The 19188-nt window shown below is 38.4% G+C and overlaps 1 protein-coding gene across 20 annotated transcripts in view; it reads left to right on the top strand.

The window, feature by feature from the left end:
• The window catches only part of RBFOX1 (RNA binding fox-1 homolog 1), a 1110759-nt gene that overhangs the window by 804614 nt on the left and 286957 nt on the right, over positions 1-19188 (top strand). Inside the window, exon 1 of one of the 20 annotated variants that reach the window (XM_042037792.1) lies at positions 18863-18928. The exons of the other annotated variants lie outside the window; for them this stretch is intronic. The gene's annotated coding sequence lies outside the window, so the exon portion shown is untranslated. Of the gene's footprint in view, positions 1-18862; positions 18929-19188 lie in introns of those variants that run through there. 20 annotated transcript variants of the gene reach the window in all.

Genomic DNA, 19188 nt, shown 5'->3' with positions numbered 1-19188 from the left:
CACCTTAACTCAGAAGGAGGAATGATTTTTTTTCCCCGCAGTTTTCATTCTTCTTTAAAAAATAAGTCTAGAAATATGGTTTTGAATTTTTCCAGACTTTTTGAAAATAATTTTTTTTGCTTTCGACAAAATAAGGCTGGTGACTTTTTATCAAAGTTCTTCCACCTAACTGGAAAACATAAGTAGAAGACCTTGTCTTAGAATGTCTTTGAAGAATGCAATTTTAGAATTACATTTTGAGGTGTTTCTCCTCTTAAATGCATCATTTCACATCGTGCTCATGTCCAGCTGGTTAATGAGAGGCAAATCAGATGGATTGCACCAATACTAGTAAAAAAAAAATAGTGAGGCAGGCCAAAGATTGGTGCATGTCTCTTATTCCTTATGGTGTGATGTGGGAAGTGTTTGGCCTGAGCCCAAGGGCGGTGCCTCCCAGGCCCCGGAGTGCTCCGGGCAGAGAAGGAGGCAGAGCACTGCTCCTCCTCCTGCACAGGTGATGCTTTGCTCCCAGGGAGATGGACAGCAGTGCCACAGAACCACTGCCTGTTCTGCTTTGTTGCACAGCCATGGAGCCCACATTTCATAATGGGATGGGGGTAAGGAAGGCAGGATCCTTATAACCCAGGAAAGATATCTCACAGGGCTTCAGGAAGCTGCCAAGTCTCTTGGCTGTTCTTAGCTTTCTACACTTAAATCCATTGTATTCACCATCCACACTGTCAGCAAAAGGGTTAAAGGAATTATCACTGCATTGAACTTGAGTGTGTAGTGCAAAGGAGGCAAAAATGGTCTTCTTAAATTAAATCACGTCCCTCAGCTGACTGCTTGTTGCTATTTATTTAATGTCCTTGCATATAAACACACCTATGGCTGTCCACATGGGAAAAACAAGCTGTGATGAAAGCAGATTTCCTGGTCACGGCAGGAGATGGGTGAAGGGACTGCAGAAGGCCAAGGGTTAGTGAGCTGATAAGCTTCCAAGGAAGTACAGGGTTTAGTAATCAGCAGGGTAACACAGAAGAGGCATCAGGAGAATTAGTTGTTTGCTAGGGGCTTTATAAGAGTGTTATTTAAAAATTAGGTGCATAGTTGCCAGTCACACAAACTCGTATAAATCACCCTGAATTGCATCCTGTGCATTTCCCTAGATTATGTGATCTCTGAACTTTTGTTGACAATTTTTTTTAGTGTAGAAGACTGGCAATGTACGGTGTCAGCAAAATATGTCACGTAGTCATGAGGCGGAACTGAAGAACTGAATAATTTGTATCATGTCTTGCTCACAAGGATAATTAAATGGAATGGCATTTAAGTTGATGGAGCTACAGGGGTGGCCACTGGCTAAAGAATTGTCTCCCGTTTTTTCTGGTGAAATGATCTCCAGTATTTTGTTAATTTTCCCCCTTGTCAGTGTGTGTTTTAATATCCTTATTTGTCCTTGCATTTTCAGCAGGAATAACTTAATTACAGGGACTAGAAAATAATTCTGAAACAAAATTACTTAAATAAGAAATCATGTTTGTGGAAATGAACATGTTGTAGCTTTTATTCAAATGCAACCTTTCCATTCTTCCGTTCAAACAGAATGTTTTGCACAGTGAAATTAAACTTAATAGCATAAAAAAGTAGTTAAAAATACCCAACCAGCCAAACAAAACAACACCAAAATACTGATTTCTGGGGGTTTGTAGCAATGCATCTTTAAGTTTACCTCACCACTGAAGAGGCCATTTAAAAAGATAAGAGCTTAATCCAGACATCAGTGATGATGATTTCCTGCAATATGATAATAAATATACCAGAGTACCCTTTTATCTTTAATAATTCAGAATTCATTGAGCTTTTAAAAGTTTTCCTGCTCTGTCATTTAAGAAATCTCATAGCAATTTGTTAAAAATAATGAGACTTATCTTGAGAATAAGGAAAAAATGGGTGCAGTATGTAAGGGATGCTATTTCAATATGGCAGTTGTTGCTGTCTACATTTGCATAAAGGGTTAAAGATCTTCACCTTACTTGCTTGAAAACTGTAGTCATTAGGTGAAGTCACATGAATTATTTGGAAGGCATCCCCTAAATCAGTTATTTTATAAGAATCTGCTCAACCCTCCCCTTGAAATGATGTATTAGAAATCTATAAAGTAACTTTGTACAAAAATAGTATGTGCTATGCTTTAACAGGGAAAAAAATAACTCTTTCTGGACAATACAGTACTTCTCAGCTGAGATTTGCAGTTTTATTCCCATGATTGTTCTAAAGGTATGCATTTGGGTTTGTAATACGGTAAAGGGAATTGATAATGATTTTAGCTAATTATACCATTTGCATGTTTTGTTTTTTTCTTTTCAGTGTCCCTTTGAATGAGGACAGAGTATAATTCTGTATAATTGGAACTTGTCTCTTGCTATTTTTGCCCCGAAGGATACCATTCTAAGCTGAGTATTAGTTGATTTTTCATAGTCAAAACATTCTCAAGCAAGTTTCTCTATTACAGATTATTGTCTTAGTCTTGAGAGGACTCACTTGTGCTTTGAGACCAACATGAACCATGAGAGCCAAGATGTGACCTGAGAGCAGGATCTCAATTGAGATTTCCCACTCGGAAGCAAAAAAGAGCATGTCTGAAACGGAATGAATTAAATATGCATATTCAGGAATTATTCTGTTAATTAGAACTAGTTAGAGGTTAGACAGTGGATTCCTGTGAGAACTCCAAAACCCCAGCTCCACTTGCTGGCTAGTGAAGGGTTTGGGGTGTGCCTGCAAAGCCCACCAGCGTTGCTTGAAGCAGCAGGTCAGTGTAGAGTCATTTCTGAGATTTCTCAGGCATTACCTGCAGCTTGAGGGGCTTGCTTAGAAATATACTCAGGCTTCTAGGATTTCTGTTTGTGAAAAATAATTTTTTTGCAGTAGATGAGCAGAGAGCTAAGCATTGGATCCGAGTTATGCATTGCACTACCCTAAGTTGCTGCTGGTTGTCATGGTAACATTTTAACTGGTGGTGTCTGTGGCTTGACATCAGAACATTTTCTGTTAAGTGGAGATTCTTCTGAGATAGTAATGGAGTGTTTTAAGTCAGTGGACCTTTTGTACTCAATAAAATATTTAGTAGGTTGTAGTAAATATTAATTTGTCCTCCTTTCAAGATAACATACCATGCTGTGCATTTACAGTTCTGTGCTAATAGCATGGTATTCCTGGAAAAGAGTTAATCCATTCTGAAAAGTCAAATTTGCTAAATATAAATTTGCTAATAACACTCTAAATAATAATTGTAGAAGCTGTTTCGCTTTATCCTTTCTAAATACCGTGTGGCAGCTCTTTTCATGCATTCAGTGGAGGAAGGATTTTAGTACTCATTTGTATTTAAGGCTGAACTTAAACATCTTTACACTGGGACTTTCTTGTTTGGAGTGAGTGAAAATAAATGCATTTACAAGAGCTTATACTGGGGGGGGAGGGCAGGGGTAGAAATGACTTCCGTACAAAGCTGGTAATGGAACATCTCTCTGTCAATCACATGTTGCTGTACTTTGTGTCTGGCCGTGTTGTGTTGGAGATGAAGCCATGTGAATGCTGCCTTATCCCTCACTGAGATAAGCTTTCAAAGGTGATCTCCAAATCATGTCTGCCACAGAGCAAGGATTTGCTGAGAGTGACAAACACATGCCCACTACATTTCCCGTATGCTTTTCAATAACTGCATTCCGAGGCTGCTGCTGGAAAGGAAGCATCTTAGAAAGCTCTCAATAGTGAACTTCAATACAGCTGAATGCATTAAGTGAAAAGCAGAACAGTTTCTGCAAGTCAGGATTTATAAACTTTAATAATGCACTTATCAGGCAGAGACGGAAATTCAGTGTGGAGTGTTTGGAGAAATCGTCCTGACGGGTAATGCTAATTCATTCCTTCTTGCTGTTGCACTGCTTCATTGATAGTTCACACGGTTTGATGGCCTTTTGGAGCCAATTTAGCCCTTTGTGGCACATCATAATCTCATCCTTCATCCCTGTGATTTCAGAGGCTTTATGGAAATACCAAGATGTGTCTGTGCTTTAGCACAGCTGGTAACAGTGTCTTAGATGACCCCATCCATCTTAATGACATTTTCTATTAATCAGCAAAAGGCTTGCAATGTATTCCTCCTTTTATTTTCGTCATTACCTTTTCCTCTTACCTGTCTATCTGTTAAACAAAATAATAATCAAATGGTTCTCTGGCCTTGCCTTGCTAAATTCAGTCCTCTGCATACCCACCAGGTATTGTTTAACTGTGCACGGTTTTGCTTTTTCAACTGTTATTCTCATAGCTACTCTTAGCTGATATAATTGTTTTGTCTCTACTTTTTTCCTAGACAAGATTAATCCATGAGGAGTTGCCCTGTGGCCACCTCATAGATCTAAAAGTTGTAAGACACTCAGAGAAACCTGCTTTAAACTACACCTTTCAACATCACGTTTCTTGGAGTTAGATAGAGAATCCTCAGGAAACAAACATAAAAAAAGAAAAAGAGAATGACAGCACTTTTTTTAAATGCAGAGAAATACAGAGTTTGTTTAAAGCTGCGATTGGTATGTAATAATTACTGGGTTCTTTTCTTTTTGTTTGCCATTAACAATATGAATTTGGAGTTTTGCAGCAATGACAAACTGAGCAACTGCAATTTTCATTTTTCTCACATAAAGTTTGTTTCAGAAGGACACTTCAAGGCATACTTTTATTGAGCAATAGGAGATAATCTTTTCAATGAAGCATTAAGATTGGATGTATTTATTTCTGTTTCTGCATTTTTTAAAAATGTCATTTATGAAGAAGCACCCTGAGTTTTAGAAAGCAATTTTCATTGTGTCAGTGAGCCATGGACTCACTCTGGATTGCAATTTTGCCACAAGTGGAGAGAACATATTATTTTTAACTCTATCATCAGCTAGAGTGAACTTAAAATACAAGGAACAGAATAATAACAGAGCATTGCATTTCAGTACATAACGTGAAAATAAATCATCAAGGTATGTGCAACTGCTTTTTAGACATGTTACTTTTTATATGTCTTAAAAACCCACGAGGAATACACCTCTTGATTTAGCACTGCACTTAACATTTCAAGATGTAAGTAGGACTCATTTTTATTACTGTAACCATTGAGGATCTCTATGAGGAAGAAAAAAGACAAGGTATCGGGAACATTAATCTACAAATACTATGTACAAAAACCGTTCCTGAGAGCATAAAATAGCATGAAATTTTATTCTCACCCGATGTAACTATTTCTAATCTTGCTGGATGATGAAATCCTTTGTGGGAGCTCACCCTGGCCAGCCAAGCTCTGTGGTGGCACAGGAGCCTCCCTGTGTTCAGCTGGCTGTCAGTACTTTCCTGTTGTGTTGTCCTGTAGCTTTCCTTTCCTTGCCTTCCTTGCACTTTATGTTGTTCATCTCAGAGCTGATATGTTCTGGTGCAGCTCCCCTATACCTCCTCTTTGAGTCCTTCATGGGTTCAATCTTTCTTTATAAAACTAGTCAAAGTGCTTGGGATAGAAGTTTTTTTGATTCCTCTTTCAGTAGTTTACTTCATCTCTTGGGAGTTGTAGATGCTATTCTGTCAAATCACAGCTTTTATTTCACCTGACTTGACAAGGGTAGGGCTTCCCCATTCTTTTTTGACTTTGGATATGAATTTCAGGGGATTTTTTTTTTTAAATTTTCTTTTAAACCCATGTCACAGTATGTATTTGGCAAGACAAACCTGCTGTTGGTGGCTAAGGAGGGCTAATGCAGTTCCACATTTCTGTCTTCATTGAGAAAAGCATTAAACAACCATTCTGGGGTAAAAGCAAGATTTTTGGGATAACCAGAGCCACTTTCCCTTCCCCAAGTCTAATTTGGAATTCTACTGTGAAAAACGTGTATACAACCGGTTTTGTCTCCGTGTTTTGGCAGCAGGATTTAGTAGATCAGATACAGTTCTGTGCTTTGTCTGCTTTCCCTTTTGGATCTGGTTTGGAGTTTGGCACAGTGAGCTCAGATCTGGCTTTTCAAAGTCACTGTAGAGGTATTTCAGCAGCAAGATTCTGCCCAACAAGGTCCAGTGAGCAAGTGTGGTGTTCCTTCTTCAGAAAGACAGCTTGAAAAACTCTATTGTACATGGATGTAAAACAACTGCTAAAAAAACCCCAGCACACCCCCTCAAAAAAAAAAAAAAACAAAAAAACAAAAAAACAAACAAACAAAAAAAAACCAAACCAAAAAACCCCACAAACAACCCAAACAAACCAACAACAGAACAAACCCTCAGCAAAATGCCATGCTCCAAGAACAGATGTAAATGGCTTTCTGTCAACGTAGATTAATGTTTTTAGAACAATTTTAGAAAAGGCTGGTTCAGGACTACAGCTAAGTGTTTTCATTATTGACATGAATGGTAGAATAGTAAACATATTTTAAAAATTCCCTGCGAATGTCAATCTGAAAGAACCTGGAAGCATACCTTTAGAATTAAAAATTCCCTTGATGAGTGGGAGACTGAACAGAATGCAATTTAGAGCAAATTGAAAGGTCTGCACTTAAAATATTTACCTGTGAACATGTAAATGCATCATGACTGCATAGGTAGCGTTGTGTACAGTGATTTTGGTTTCTAGTAAATCAAAGGTTGGACATATTAAAGATATCCTGCCATTGCAAAAAAGGCATGCCCATGCCATAGTTTTTATACAAAAACCAGATTAAACATCAGTAAGGCCTCTGCAATGGTACCCTTGAAAAAAATGGCACTTGTAAGGCTTCAGCTGCAAGGCAAAATTCTGGGAATGCTTCAAGAACAAAGTGGCTGAATCAGTGGAGGTACTGGGGAGAGCAATATAAAGCATGAGAACTCTGGAAAAGGTGACCTACAGGGAAAAGCTGGGGAAGAGAAGCCTGAGCAAGGACTTGATAATAGTCCTCATGTACATAAAAAGAAGCTGCAAGAAAGTAATCAAGTTTTTCTCTGTATTCCCTGTGCAGTGGGCTCACTTTGCAGCAGGAAAAGCTTTCTAATGGAAAAGCATTTGAGAACTGGAAGAACTTCTGTAGAAAGACAGTGAAATCTCTAGGGCTAAAAGCGTACAGAAAGAGTTTAGACAGAAGCTGTAGGTGCGGCCCATCTTGGGAGCTGGAGGAAGGTGTGGAGGAGTGAGGGGGCAGCCAAACTATCAGTCCAAATCAGTTGTATTTCTCTATTATTTCCTTACCTCACACACACTGGGGACAGTGATGATTTTTACCTGTTTTTGAGAAAGTATTCTCCTCTGCTTGATTACCTTGCTTTATTTTGTCTATTGCTAACATGTTTTGGAATCAATAAAAATCACTTGAAACAATCAGTTTTCAAATATAGCAGCATTTATTTGCTTTGTTATGTGTGTTTCTTTTGCTTTAGAAACTAAAATGTGAAAAAGCTTATTTAGGGATTGGCTATTTAATACAGTATATTAATTGATTAATAACTACTGAAGCAAGGAAATATATGAGTTTTTGGCACCAGAATCAGAATCCCAACTTGGAAGCAGCGTGTCATAGGCATTCACTGCTTCGTCCCTAGGGCACACTTGCAGATGCTCTTTATTCATTTAGCACTTCCTGTTGGCTCACTCCCAAATTCCAGAGGACTTTGCTCTCTTTCCCTCCAAGTTGGAAATAAAATTTTATGATCATAGTTGAGGAGAGGCTATGGCACAGTGCAACTTAGTGCACATATGTCCAAATGCAGGGTACTGCTGTGGGCTTTTAGACCTGTGGGGGCCTAACAGAGCGTGCCAGATGCATCCCAGTTACGTGCCATTGAAGACATCATTTGGAAGGAAAAGAGGCGTGGATGTAAGAAGAGAGGAAGAAGTGATCTGTGCAATTTAAATTGTGTAATGCTAGCACAGGAATTCAAATGTCCTAGAAGCAATGTTCTTTCCCTAGTGCCAATGTCCATGTAGCACTCGTCTTTCCCATGTATTGAACAAAGTACATCTCACTGTTTAAACCCTTTTTTATACCTGTAGGAAGGCAAGTTGTTTAGGCATGTTGTGCATGAACCTGAATGGCTGCATGTTTGTTACTCAAGCTTTGCTTTCACTCAGCCTAGGTGGATCTCCTGCTGCTTCCTGATGGGATCAATATGAACCAAGTCTGAGTCCTTTGCAGCTGCACAATGCCACCAGCTCTGCTTCATTCCTGTCTGGGATGTGGAGGGTCTGTGTCCACTGCTGCCCCATGGACTTGGAACAGTGTGGGCAACACTTTGTGTCCCTGACTGAGACACAAACATAACCCAGCAGACTGAAGCTTGGAGATAGAAAGAGGCCAGAAGGGGAAATATCAAAGTGACTGAGGCATAACGAACTGATTGCTTGACAAACTGCCTGCAGGCAAATCATCTGTATTAACAATTATAATTGAAAACCATATATGTGGCAGAAAAGAATATAGTCCATCAATGGGAGCTTTCACCATTTCACTAGAGCCATGAATTGGGTCTGGAAGGGATAATGCAGGTTTTGGATATTTAAGCAACTGCCTTAGCTAGAGTTGTTTTATTCATATCTCTTGACTTCTGTTGGGCAGTGTGTCCAGCCCTCACACCATGGAAGGTCAGGAATGTTTATGAACTGCAAAGGCAGAGAAACTCCATGTAAGTGACCAGCAGGCTGGGAAATGTACTGACCACGGAAAGATGTAGAGACTCCATATGACTTTAAAAAAGCAATTAGACCGGCTTGCCCAGAGCTGATAAGTGGTGATTGTTCCCAAGTGATACAGGTTTCCTGAGGGAGATAACGAGTTGACAGAGGTTTCTTCAGTTGAAGCAGCAAAAATGTAACAGCCAACACCCAGGCACCAGCTCTAGAAAAACTGAAGTTGCAATATTTTGGTACTGAAAGAAAAGAAGCATTGGTACAACTTTCTGGAGAGCTACTTCTGCATTTCTGAGAATTTGAGAGTTTGGGGTTTTTTTCCCAAAGCATGTGCTCTATTTTGAACAGCACTTGATTCAGAGATAGCTTTTTTTTGTTTTGTTCTGTTCTGTTTTGTTTTGTTTTGTTATATGTGAAATCAAGGGATTTTTTTTTTGTCTTACAAGCTCTGGAGAATACAGTTGTGGATGTTTAGTGCCACTATATATGTCACTGAGAAAAGTTTGGTAATGCTGATGGTATGTGGGAATAGGTAATCTCTACTGAATTACTTTTATTTTCAGGTTGTTTTTGTTTGGTTTGAGTTGGGATAGAAGATAGGGAAACAAAGCCCAACCCTGTAGAACTGAAAAGTGTAGAAATGCAGTAGCTGCATGAGAATACTTATGTGCAAGCTGCTGAACATAAAACATCGTCACTGAAGTATAAAATCTGACAGGGAAGTGTAGCTGCTGACAAAGAACATTTTATCTGTGTGACAGAGAAAAAATAACACATATAGAAGAGAAAAAAAATATCAATTAGCTACCTATGGTATGTAAGCTTTCAGTTTTGATGAATACTGGCTAAAATGATCATAAATCTGTTTTTTAAAGATTCTTTCTTTGCCTCACATGTGCTTTCTATTAGGTATGCAGTTCTTAAACTTCCATGTAATTTTTGCAGCTTCTAATTAATATCAACCTAGGCAATTACCCAAGAAAGTCTAAGTACTTGTTTTTAATTTAGTATTTTATACAGAAATATCAAATAAGAACTGCACAGGAAACTCAAGAGGAATAGCTAACACTGTCCAATACAATCCAGATAGATCAGCTGCTTCTAGGGAGACATAGGAAAAAGTGCTTTGTTTTAGGACCTATTTTCAAAACTCGTTCCTAAAATTATATTGAGGCAATGAGCTACCAGAGAAGAAATGCAGGTAAGGTGAACAATTGTCCAGAATATTTCTTTTTAGTCTTGTTTCAGTTATAGAATGGCTGTTCAATTGTAGTCCAAGGTTAATTTCTGTGTGCCTTTGCAAAGCTACTTCCTGATGAAGATAAGGAGTAATAACATAGAAAATATTTCATGATAGAACCTTGTCATAGCTTTTCCAAACTGTCTGGGAGCAAGGAGTTATTAGAGTAGAATAAACATAAAATTTCAGTGCAGATTTTCTGGCAGTAAGAGCAAAGAAACATGGTGTTTATAAATTACTTAGGAGCTCACAGAGGAGAGGAACTTAGCAAGAGACAGGAAGGGAGGAAGAAATGCCTAGAGACAGGTTTGTTGGGAACAGGAGACCACAGACCTGTCCAGCAGTGAAGCATCTGTAGCACTGAGCAGGATCCAAGTGAAAAGAGAAGGGGGATCCTGAGGGGGTTGAATTGGAGGAGGAGAAGGAGAATTGAAGCCAGGAATAGGTTTAAGAGACCTTATGGGTATGAGAGAAGTCAGCTAAAGCTTGATGAAAGGGGAGTGAAAAATTAAGAGAAACTGAGTGAGAAGACAAGGACAGCAGGGAGTTTGTGATGCTCAGAGAGTGCTGCAGGGAGAAGGAAAGATGGAGAGGCCAAACATGTAAAGGAGGAGAAAATGGAGAGCAAGAAAGAATAAATAGATGAAAACTTAATCTGTTAGATCAATGAGGCTCCACTAATTCAGTCATACCAGAAAACATCGGGTTTGTTTCATGTTTGTAGTATTTCTGAGGACATTTACATACAAAAGGAGCTATATACAGAAATGTCTGTATTAAGTGGGTTTGGAGCGTCCTGTAGTGCTGAGCCTTGTAAATACACAGGAAAGTGCAGTCTGTGTACTGGTATACTTCTAGCCTGAGAGAAATAACATAATAGATATTGGTAAAGTGGAAGAGGAAAGTAGAAACAAACAAACAAAAAAATTGGCCCCCGCAATTCTTCAGCATCTGGATGAGAGGTCTGCTGAGTAGAGCTTTGCTTCTTCCATCGGGGGCAGAAGCCACGGACAGGGAATAGACCATGAGGTCTGTGCTTCCCTAGAGTCCCTCTCATCTCCCACCCTGGCTAGAATCACTTGAAGGATAAATGCTTTCAGTGTACAGATAGATTTCTTTGTTTGTTGTTTTAGGGTTTAAGCTTACTGTAGGAAACTTTTTTTCCAATTTTTTTTCTCTCTTTATTTCTTGATCTCACTGCAAAGAATTAGTTTTAGGGCATCCCAAATACATAGGGAGAGAAGTACAGAATGAAAGGGCTTAGATCATAGATTGGAATGTACATTTAGTTGTTTGTGAGGGTTTTGTGGTTTTTTTTGGTTTTGTTAGGGTTTGTTTGGGGTTTCTTTAATCCTTCAAATAGAGCTATTAGCCAGTGACAAACGTGTCTTTTTATCAGTCAGAAGATACCTGGGGTGAGAAATAAGCACTTTTGTCTGTAGCATTTACCACCTCAGTGGTGACATGGAAGCCTCTCTAGGTGTGATTTCCAAGACTGGGAGCTGTCATTCCATGAATGCGAGATGGTAACTTCTCAAGGTTTTTCGATTATAGGTTGTAGTGCTTTACATCTCCTACAATACACCACTGCTCTATCTTAATGCTTTGCATTTCAGAATTTCCAGAAAGAACTGAAGTAACTTATGGCAGACTTCATTTGTTGCTTTAGTCTGTGTCTCCCAGCAGTCTCCCCAGTGCAGTGAAATTCAGCGTGCTCTATCTGAAGTCACCGAGAGCTGATCAAGAATTTTTTTTTTGTTGTTGGTTGGTTGGTAGGTTGGTTTTGGTGTTTATTTTGTTTGTTTCTGTTTAGGTTTTTTGTTTTGTTTAAAGTTTTTTTAGGGGGGGGGGGAAAAAAAGTAGTCAGAAAAGCTCAGTATTAATCTTTTACCAACACTTGCAGTTAGTAAACAGAAACAGGCTAAAGGCATCCAGAGGAATTTCATATGGACAGTGCCTGTTTTTGCTGTGCCAGTGGTAGTTTTGTCTTTAGACAAAGCCCCAGTGTTTAGTGAGCTATCAAGCAATGAGTGATTTCTCTACACTTAATGGGATGAGATCAGTAAATTATCTGGAAATGGTTTTAGGAGCAAAACCATTTCAGCTGGGCTAAAGGTCCTTCTCTCATTCTTTGTGCTCTGGGAAGTTACAGTGTTTCCAGATCCATTATCTGTGCGTTATATGGAGATTTATTTACTTTCAGCAGCAAAGTTGATCTTGTTTACTTCAGTAAGTGCTTGCTTTAGATGTTTTCTGAAAGGGATAAGGGGGAAAAAAGCTGGTTTTTGAAATAAATATTATATTCTGGTCACTTCTAGCCTTCATTACCCACTTTTTATAAACTGGAGTTTGCCGGCTTTTTGTCAGCCTCATTGCAAAGCTTTGTTAATACATTGCCATGAAAATGAAAGTTTCATACACGTTGACATAATTAATGAAGAGGCAGGCAGCATGCTCTACCAATTAACACCACAGGGAAAAGTAAAATTGGCTTCCTTTTTGCGTGTTGTGCCAAAGCGAAGAACTGTAACACACAGCAAATAAATAGAGATCCTTTTAATGAGCTGCAAGATCGAGCTGAATAACTCTGAAAGGATGTTGTGTAAACATTGCCAACTATTTAGAGTGTTAAGAGTAATTGATGAGCTTAGTTGAAAGTTTTGAGGGGTTTTTTTTGGGGGGGGGAGGTGGGGCTGGAGAATCTGTCAAAGAATGGAAATACTGCTTGTTAATAAATAAATTGTATTTTCAATGCAGCTATGAAGGATGTTAAAGAATGTAACAAGCATTTTAGAACGAATGTGGGAAAAAAAAGAAGCAGTTTACAGCTTGCTACTTGACCAAGTTTGTCAGAACTCATCTTTTCAGCTGAGTATTTCTGTATTTCATAATTACTCTTAATGAAAACTTGACTAATTTTTCTCTGATGCTGATTCCAAGTAGCACAACCATCTGCAAAGATGAGATATCACTCAACCTTGATTTTTTCCAGTTATCCCAGAAGTTCTAATAGTAACAATAACAGGTTAATTTTTTCTGTGCTTTATGTGAAGCATTCTGTTTACCTTGAGATGTATGTGTAGAAAATTCAGAGCAGTTCAGGTTCAATTTTTTTTCAAAAGATTCTTTCATCAAGCAGAATTATCCTAAAAGCCTTCTAAATAAGACTGAGTTTTCGAAGAACACAAAACTCCAAACCTGTAAAGGCAATTTATAGGTGGAAAGAATTAATGTGCATTGGAAGTTAGAAGGGCAGCATCATTTAGATCAAAGTCTATATGTAATAACAGGAGTGCAATTTTGACTGTTCAGTGGCACCAGCTAGCTCAGAATATCTTTATATAAGAAAAAAATAAGTTATCTTCACTTTTTGTTCATTCTAAATGATTTGAATTTTGACAATAATCAATTCTTAGTATTTTATTTCAGCCCAAGTGTTGCATGAGGCTAGATCCAGCTTATCATTTTCATATTGTATGCAAGCAAATCACCAAGATTTCTCTATGAGCCTCTGCACCTCAGCCTCGGCTCCTAGATAAATCTTAAAATATGTCAGAATTGTAATTAAGGAAGCAAAACATGGCAAAGTTAAAAGTAATAATTAGAAATCAATAAAGATTATGCTAAACTTGCTGAACAATTGACCTTTGTAATGGTCATGTCTGCTCTGAGTTATCACCTCAGCAGAGAATTATGTGTCCTTTCACTTGGAATGTTAAAGGTGAAACCAGAAGTATCCAATAACTGTACAACCAAGAATATTAATATGCAAAACCAGCTAGAGACGGTTTATTGTGTCTGTAGCTCTTCTACTATATGTTGAGACATATATTGCTGAGTAGTTATTTAATCAATATTTTCTCTTTTTTTTATCTTTTTACTGCCTCCCCTCTGCATCTCTTTTTTCTCTTTAGCCTCTCACACAGCTGCTTCTAGTCTTTCTTGTGTAATCTCCTTACACATCTTTATATTGCCTAACCTTTTCCTAACCTAGATTTTGCCCTTCAAAATGTTTAATGGACTTTATTCTGTCTTTACTGATGGGCCAAGTCTCTGTTGTGGTGGTGTTCGGGACTGCCTGGCTGTTCCCAGTTAATCTGATGGCTGTCATCCTTCCCTCTCAGCCAGCTGGCTCTGCCTCTGCTCTGCTCTGGCTCTTGCCACCACGAGCATAACAGTGTCTGTTCTCTCCCACCTTCCTCCCTTCTGACATCATGTGCTTTTTTCTGCCACCCTTGCTGTGGCCCAAGTGCCTTCTGCAGCAGCCCAGTAGAACAACTTCCAGAAGAGCTGTAATCCAGAAGGACAACGACTGAGTTCCAGCAGCGAAGATGCAGTAGGAGAGAGAGAGAAAGGACAAAATCCTCTGTAAGGATTTATAAGAAGAAACAACATTTTGGCATTTGTGAGGATTCTGTGTATAATTGTATCTTCTCTAATTGACTTCTGCTTCAGAAAAACATTTGCTCTCTTCAGTGCTTCATTTTTCCAAGATTATAAAGAGATGAACTATTACTTAAGGGTTGTGGTTTAACCTCAGCCAGTAACTAAGTACCACAGAGCTGCTCACTGAGCACCCCCACTGCTGCCTGCCCTGGGAGGGAGGAGAATTGGTAAAAAACCCCAAAGCCCGTGCGTTGAGATAAAGACACTTCAATAGGTAAAGCAAAACAAGGAATTCATTCCCACTGCCCATGGGCAGGCAGGGGTTCAGCCACCCCAGGACAGCAGGGCTCCTCATGTGGAACAGTGACTTGGGAAGACAAACGGCATCACTCCAAACATCCCCCTCTTCCTCCTTCTCCAGCTTTATGTGCTGAGCATGGCATGAGATATTCTGGAATATCCCTTGGGTCAGCTGAGGTCATCTGACCTGGCTGTGTCCACTCCCTTGTGCATTCCCAGCCCATGGCTGGTGGGATGAGGAGCAGAAGCAGCTTTGGATCTGTGTCAGCTCTGCTCAGCAGTGGCAAAAACTTCCCTGTCTTATTAGAGATTCCTTGTGTTTGCAGCACAAATCCAACCCACAGCCCCATACTACCTACCATGGAGAAAATTAACTCTCTCCTAGCCAAAACCAGCAAATTAAATTAAATAATTTGTCTTCAGGTTGTGCAAAGTTCCTTTATTGGATCTGACCAAGGATAAAATATAATTAATAGTTCATTAACAGTTATCAAGAAAACATAAAGTACAATGAATGCATTAAAGACTGATGGTCATAATTTCTGTGATAGAAAACTGGAATGATGTGGAGATCTTTAGTGTTCTTCTTGCATTCATGTTTTGTACAGCAAGCATATTTCTGGCCACCCATATGTCCAATAGGTACAAAGAGAGAAGGTGAGAAGTACAAAATATCTTCTGTTGGGTGACAGATTAGGGTCCTTTGAGCTGGAATGATGACAGATGAGTGAAAAGAGAGGCCTATACAATCAGCAGTGCTTCAAAGAAAATGGAATATTTTGCAGTATAAGAATTAGTACTCAGTGGTATTGTCAGCCAGTATGCTTAATATTAGCATAACTAAGTCCTTTTTTTCACATGGAGCAGAATTGTGGCACTTAGAATTTATTTGGGATCAAGCAGGATGGATCCAGAGCCTGTGTAAAAAGTTCTGGCTCAGGAAGCTCAGGAGTCACTGGCTGCAGGGTTATGATTTGAGGACAAGGGCCATGCTCACAGGGCATTTCTTATGTTCCTCCCTAAATGTTTACCCCTGTGATTTTGGACTAGATCAGCCTTTTCTCTTGGGCAGTGTGGCAATTCTTACATATTAAAAATATGTCTGAACTAGATGTGGTTGTTACACAGCAATCAGTAAGGGCTAATTAAACAAATTTAATGTTCAAAATCCAATGAAAGAACAGCTTTATGTGTTTTATGTTTGTGTGCCTTGAGTTACATTTCTGCAACTAAATATGAAGTGCTTTAGGTGGACAGGTTAGAGCTTATTAATTACCTTGCTCTGTACATATAAGCAATATATGTGCCAGCTCCAATCTCTAATAAATCCATCAGCTCTGGGGCTTTTCCTGTTCATTCCCACTGAACTGTGAGTGCATGTGACAGGCCATGGCTCTGTCAGAACGAATTGTCCCCCTTGAAAAGCTGGCAGCACAGGGAAGTGACAACTTAATGGAAGCTAAAGCACTCTAATGGCAGTGCCTGGTGAAAGCCAGGGAAAGTCATCCACAGCATTTGCCCTGGCTCTTGAAAATGTCTCTTTGCATTTCTGGTTATGTGCAAGATATTGGAGCTTTGCTGGAGTCACATTTGCAGGTATTATTCAATGAAATGTGATTCAGTCAAACACTTGTTTGTTGATAGACTTCATTCCACTGGGGTCAGCCCCTGTGACGCTGTGACCTTTTTCCATGTGCTCTGAAGTACTGCAGCATCACTCACTTTCAAACCCCTGATTCTGGGAGTCACTTAAACCCATTTCCAGTATGTAAAATGAATGGAAGTACAAACATTTTATCCCACAGTTCACATAAGTACATAGATATTTTTATTTAGTTATGAATGGAATATGTGTTTAATAAAATGGATGAAAACGTAATGCACTTATTTAAGTATATTTGTTTACAGGTGAATAATATAGAGGTTATTTCTCCTGCCTTTTATTAGTATTATGAACAAAAAGTTGTGTTGAGCCAATGGATAAAATTATTGTCATGAGATTATTTTGTGTTGTTTTAATATGTTTTTAGATTACATTGGTGTATTTGAACATATTTATTTATAAATAAATAAACCCCCAGTAATTTGCATATATTTGTGAACTGTCTTATAAGTGCCCAGTGATTACATTTAAATATTTTCATTTTAATTACATTTTAATATTTTAATAACTTTTTATGTATGAAACAGTGGATATTCCATCTAGATTATTGCCTTTTTATGAGGTTTGCATGCAAATAATTATCTTGTTCCTGGTTTTCTTTGTGTGATGGTGCTTTTGGACAAAACCAGACTAGCAATGGCTTTCAGTAGAATAGTATTTCTTCACATTTTAATAAAAAACATGTATGCTTTTCAGGTTGTAATTAGCCAGATAGATTTTAAAAAAAGTAAAGAATATTCCTATTAATATAATTTCTAAGATTTAGTGAACTTAATCAGTACTATAGCATTTATCCAAGTTCACAGAAAGAGAACAGGCAAGGGCAGACCCAAGAGGACTTCAGAACTGAAAAAAAGAAAACCAAATGACCATTCTAACTTAAAAAACCCCAACCAACCCAAATGAACCAAGCAAAAGCATTTCTGCATTGTTCTTTCCATGATTATTTGCTTTCCAGTTGGGACTTTGACATTGTTTAGTATCTAACAGTTATTTTTGTGAAGGAAAGGTGAACGATCTAAACAGACACTATTGTTTATATTGTTCTTAACATGAATCTACTTCCTCCTTCCCCTCTCTTCAGCTGTCCTAGGAGACACAGGAAACTCCAAACTGCTTAATGAGCCTTTGAAGGTTCTCTGTGATTTCTGCCTTCCCCCTGCCAATACAACCCTGTAACAAAACATTTCCAGCAGAACCACTCTGCTCACCTTGATTTGGGACAGTGACAGCTGCCTGTGTTTTTCCCTTGCTTTGTGTCTGCTTCCATTCAGGAGGTTTGGTAATTTTAAGGCTTATCCTAAAGCTCTGGGCTATAGAAATACCAACTAGATAGTTTATAACAACGGATATTAACACATTTTTGCTATAAAATGGTTTTCAGAATGGCTCATTCTCACATATTTTCTCATGGAGTAAGTCCCACTTCAAGTACAGAAGCTGCTCTTGTCTGTATATTCAGGGACTGTGGGGTTTATATTATATAGTAGTTCCCATTTCAGTTCCTTAACAGAAACATTCTCTATTAGAAATTGTTTCCTTAACACACAGAATCAATAAGTGCTCACATAATCTTTGCTTCACTTAAATTGGGATTTTGCTCAGGTAAGAATTTAATTTCCCAGTGTGAGAGATGTCTGCCCTCTTTTACTGGGTGCACCAAGATCCTTTAGGAGCCAGAGCAGAGGTTCCCATTTGTTTTGTCACTTTGATTTTGCAGTTGCTTGAAATAGTCAGTTAGCTCCTTTTAAGCTCCTGTTTTGAATGACTTTGTGTTATTAGAGGAAATACAGACTGATTATCACTTTCTTGTCCCCTAAACTTAAGCAGACTTAATTGTAGATTTACAGAATTATATATTGATACTATAGCTATATTTTTTTTTTTTTTTTGTATATGTGCATATATGGTTTTTTCCTTCTTAGGCTAATGAAAAATTCACTGTACTGATGAGCGTTATGTTGTCAGCTGAAGATTAATTCTTGCTTTTTAACAATATTTTATTTTAATTTCTTTTAACTGGCTAAAGGCAGCAAACCAGGATCTTCACTATTTCACTTTCCTGCAAGCCACTGATTGATGCAAGGGATTTTTTCCTTCATGCAGGTACACATATGTTTGTGTATATATGTATATACATACATGTATATGCAAATTATTCTCTGAATTCATGTCCAAATTGCTAATTTCATATTTTTAAATTGACACAATTGATATTCTATGAAACAGTGCCAAGTTTACATGCACACAAAAATTGAAATATTTGTCTGCATGCTGTGATTCAAGTGAGAGTGGGATTTTTCTGCTCACACTGACAGCTCTTTTCCTCAGACCTCTGTTGCCTCACCTTGAGAAAGTAGCTTGCTTTCAGTTTATGCAGAATAAATACTGTGCCTCATGCAGGGAGTACATTGGCACGTGTAGGGGACATTTTTTAATTTGGGCAAAGTGTATAATATATCATACATGTTTGCTAAGTTGTAAGAATTTAAGATCACTTTCTTCAAGAAAAATCTGGACTCTGGAATGGTATCAAGTTTTGTTGGAACTGAGACAAAAGAGAAGTGTGCACAATAATTATTTAGTTCATCTCTGGGCTGCTTTTTAGGTGTTGTGAAGGAAAAAAGCAAGAGGAAATGTAGTTGCAGTCAGAGGTCAATGTAAAGAAGTCCAGGTAAATCAAAACTATTCTACACTGTAAATAATTTACTCCTCTCCCTTTGCCTTGTCCTTTCCCACCTCACCCCTACTTCTTATTTGCCCCACCACTGACTTTTCATACCTTCTTTGCTTCTTTCTAGTGTTGTTAATCCAAGGTAGTTTAACATGTAGAAATGCTCCAGGTGGGAAAATCTGATGGAAGTTTGCAGTGTTTTACAGCCTCTTTATTGCCTCTAAAATTCTGAGGGGCAGGTAAACCATCTAAGACCTCTT

The sequence above is a fragment of the Corvus kubaryi genome, unplaced genomic scaffold (genome assembly GCF_017639235.1).
Source record: "Corvus kubaryi isolate FWS band 111438036 unplaced genomic scaffold, C.kubaryi_AGA036_p1.0 37387, whole genome shotgun sequence".
Lineage (NCBI taxonomy): Eukaryota > Metazoa > Chordata > Aves > Passeriformes > Corvidae > Corvus > Corvus kubaryi.
Note: the sequence above shows the minus strand (reverse complement) of the source record. Positions and strands in the feature narration are given on the sequence as shown.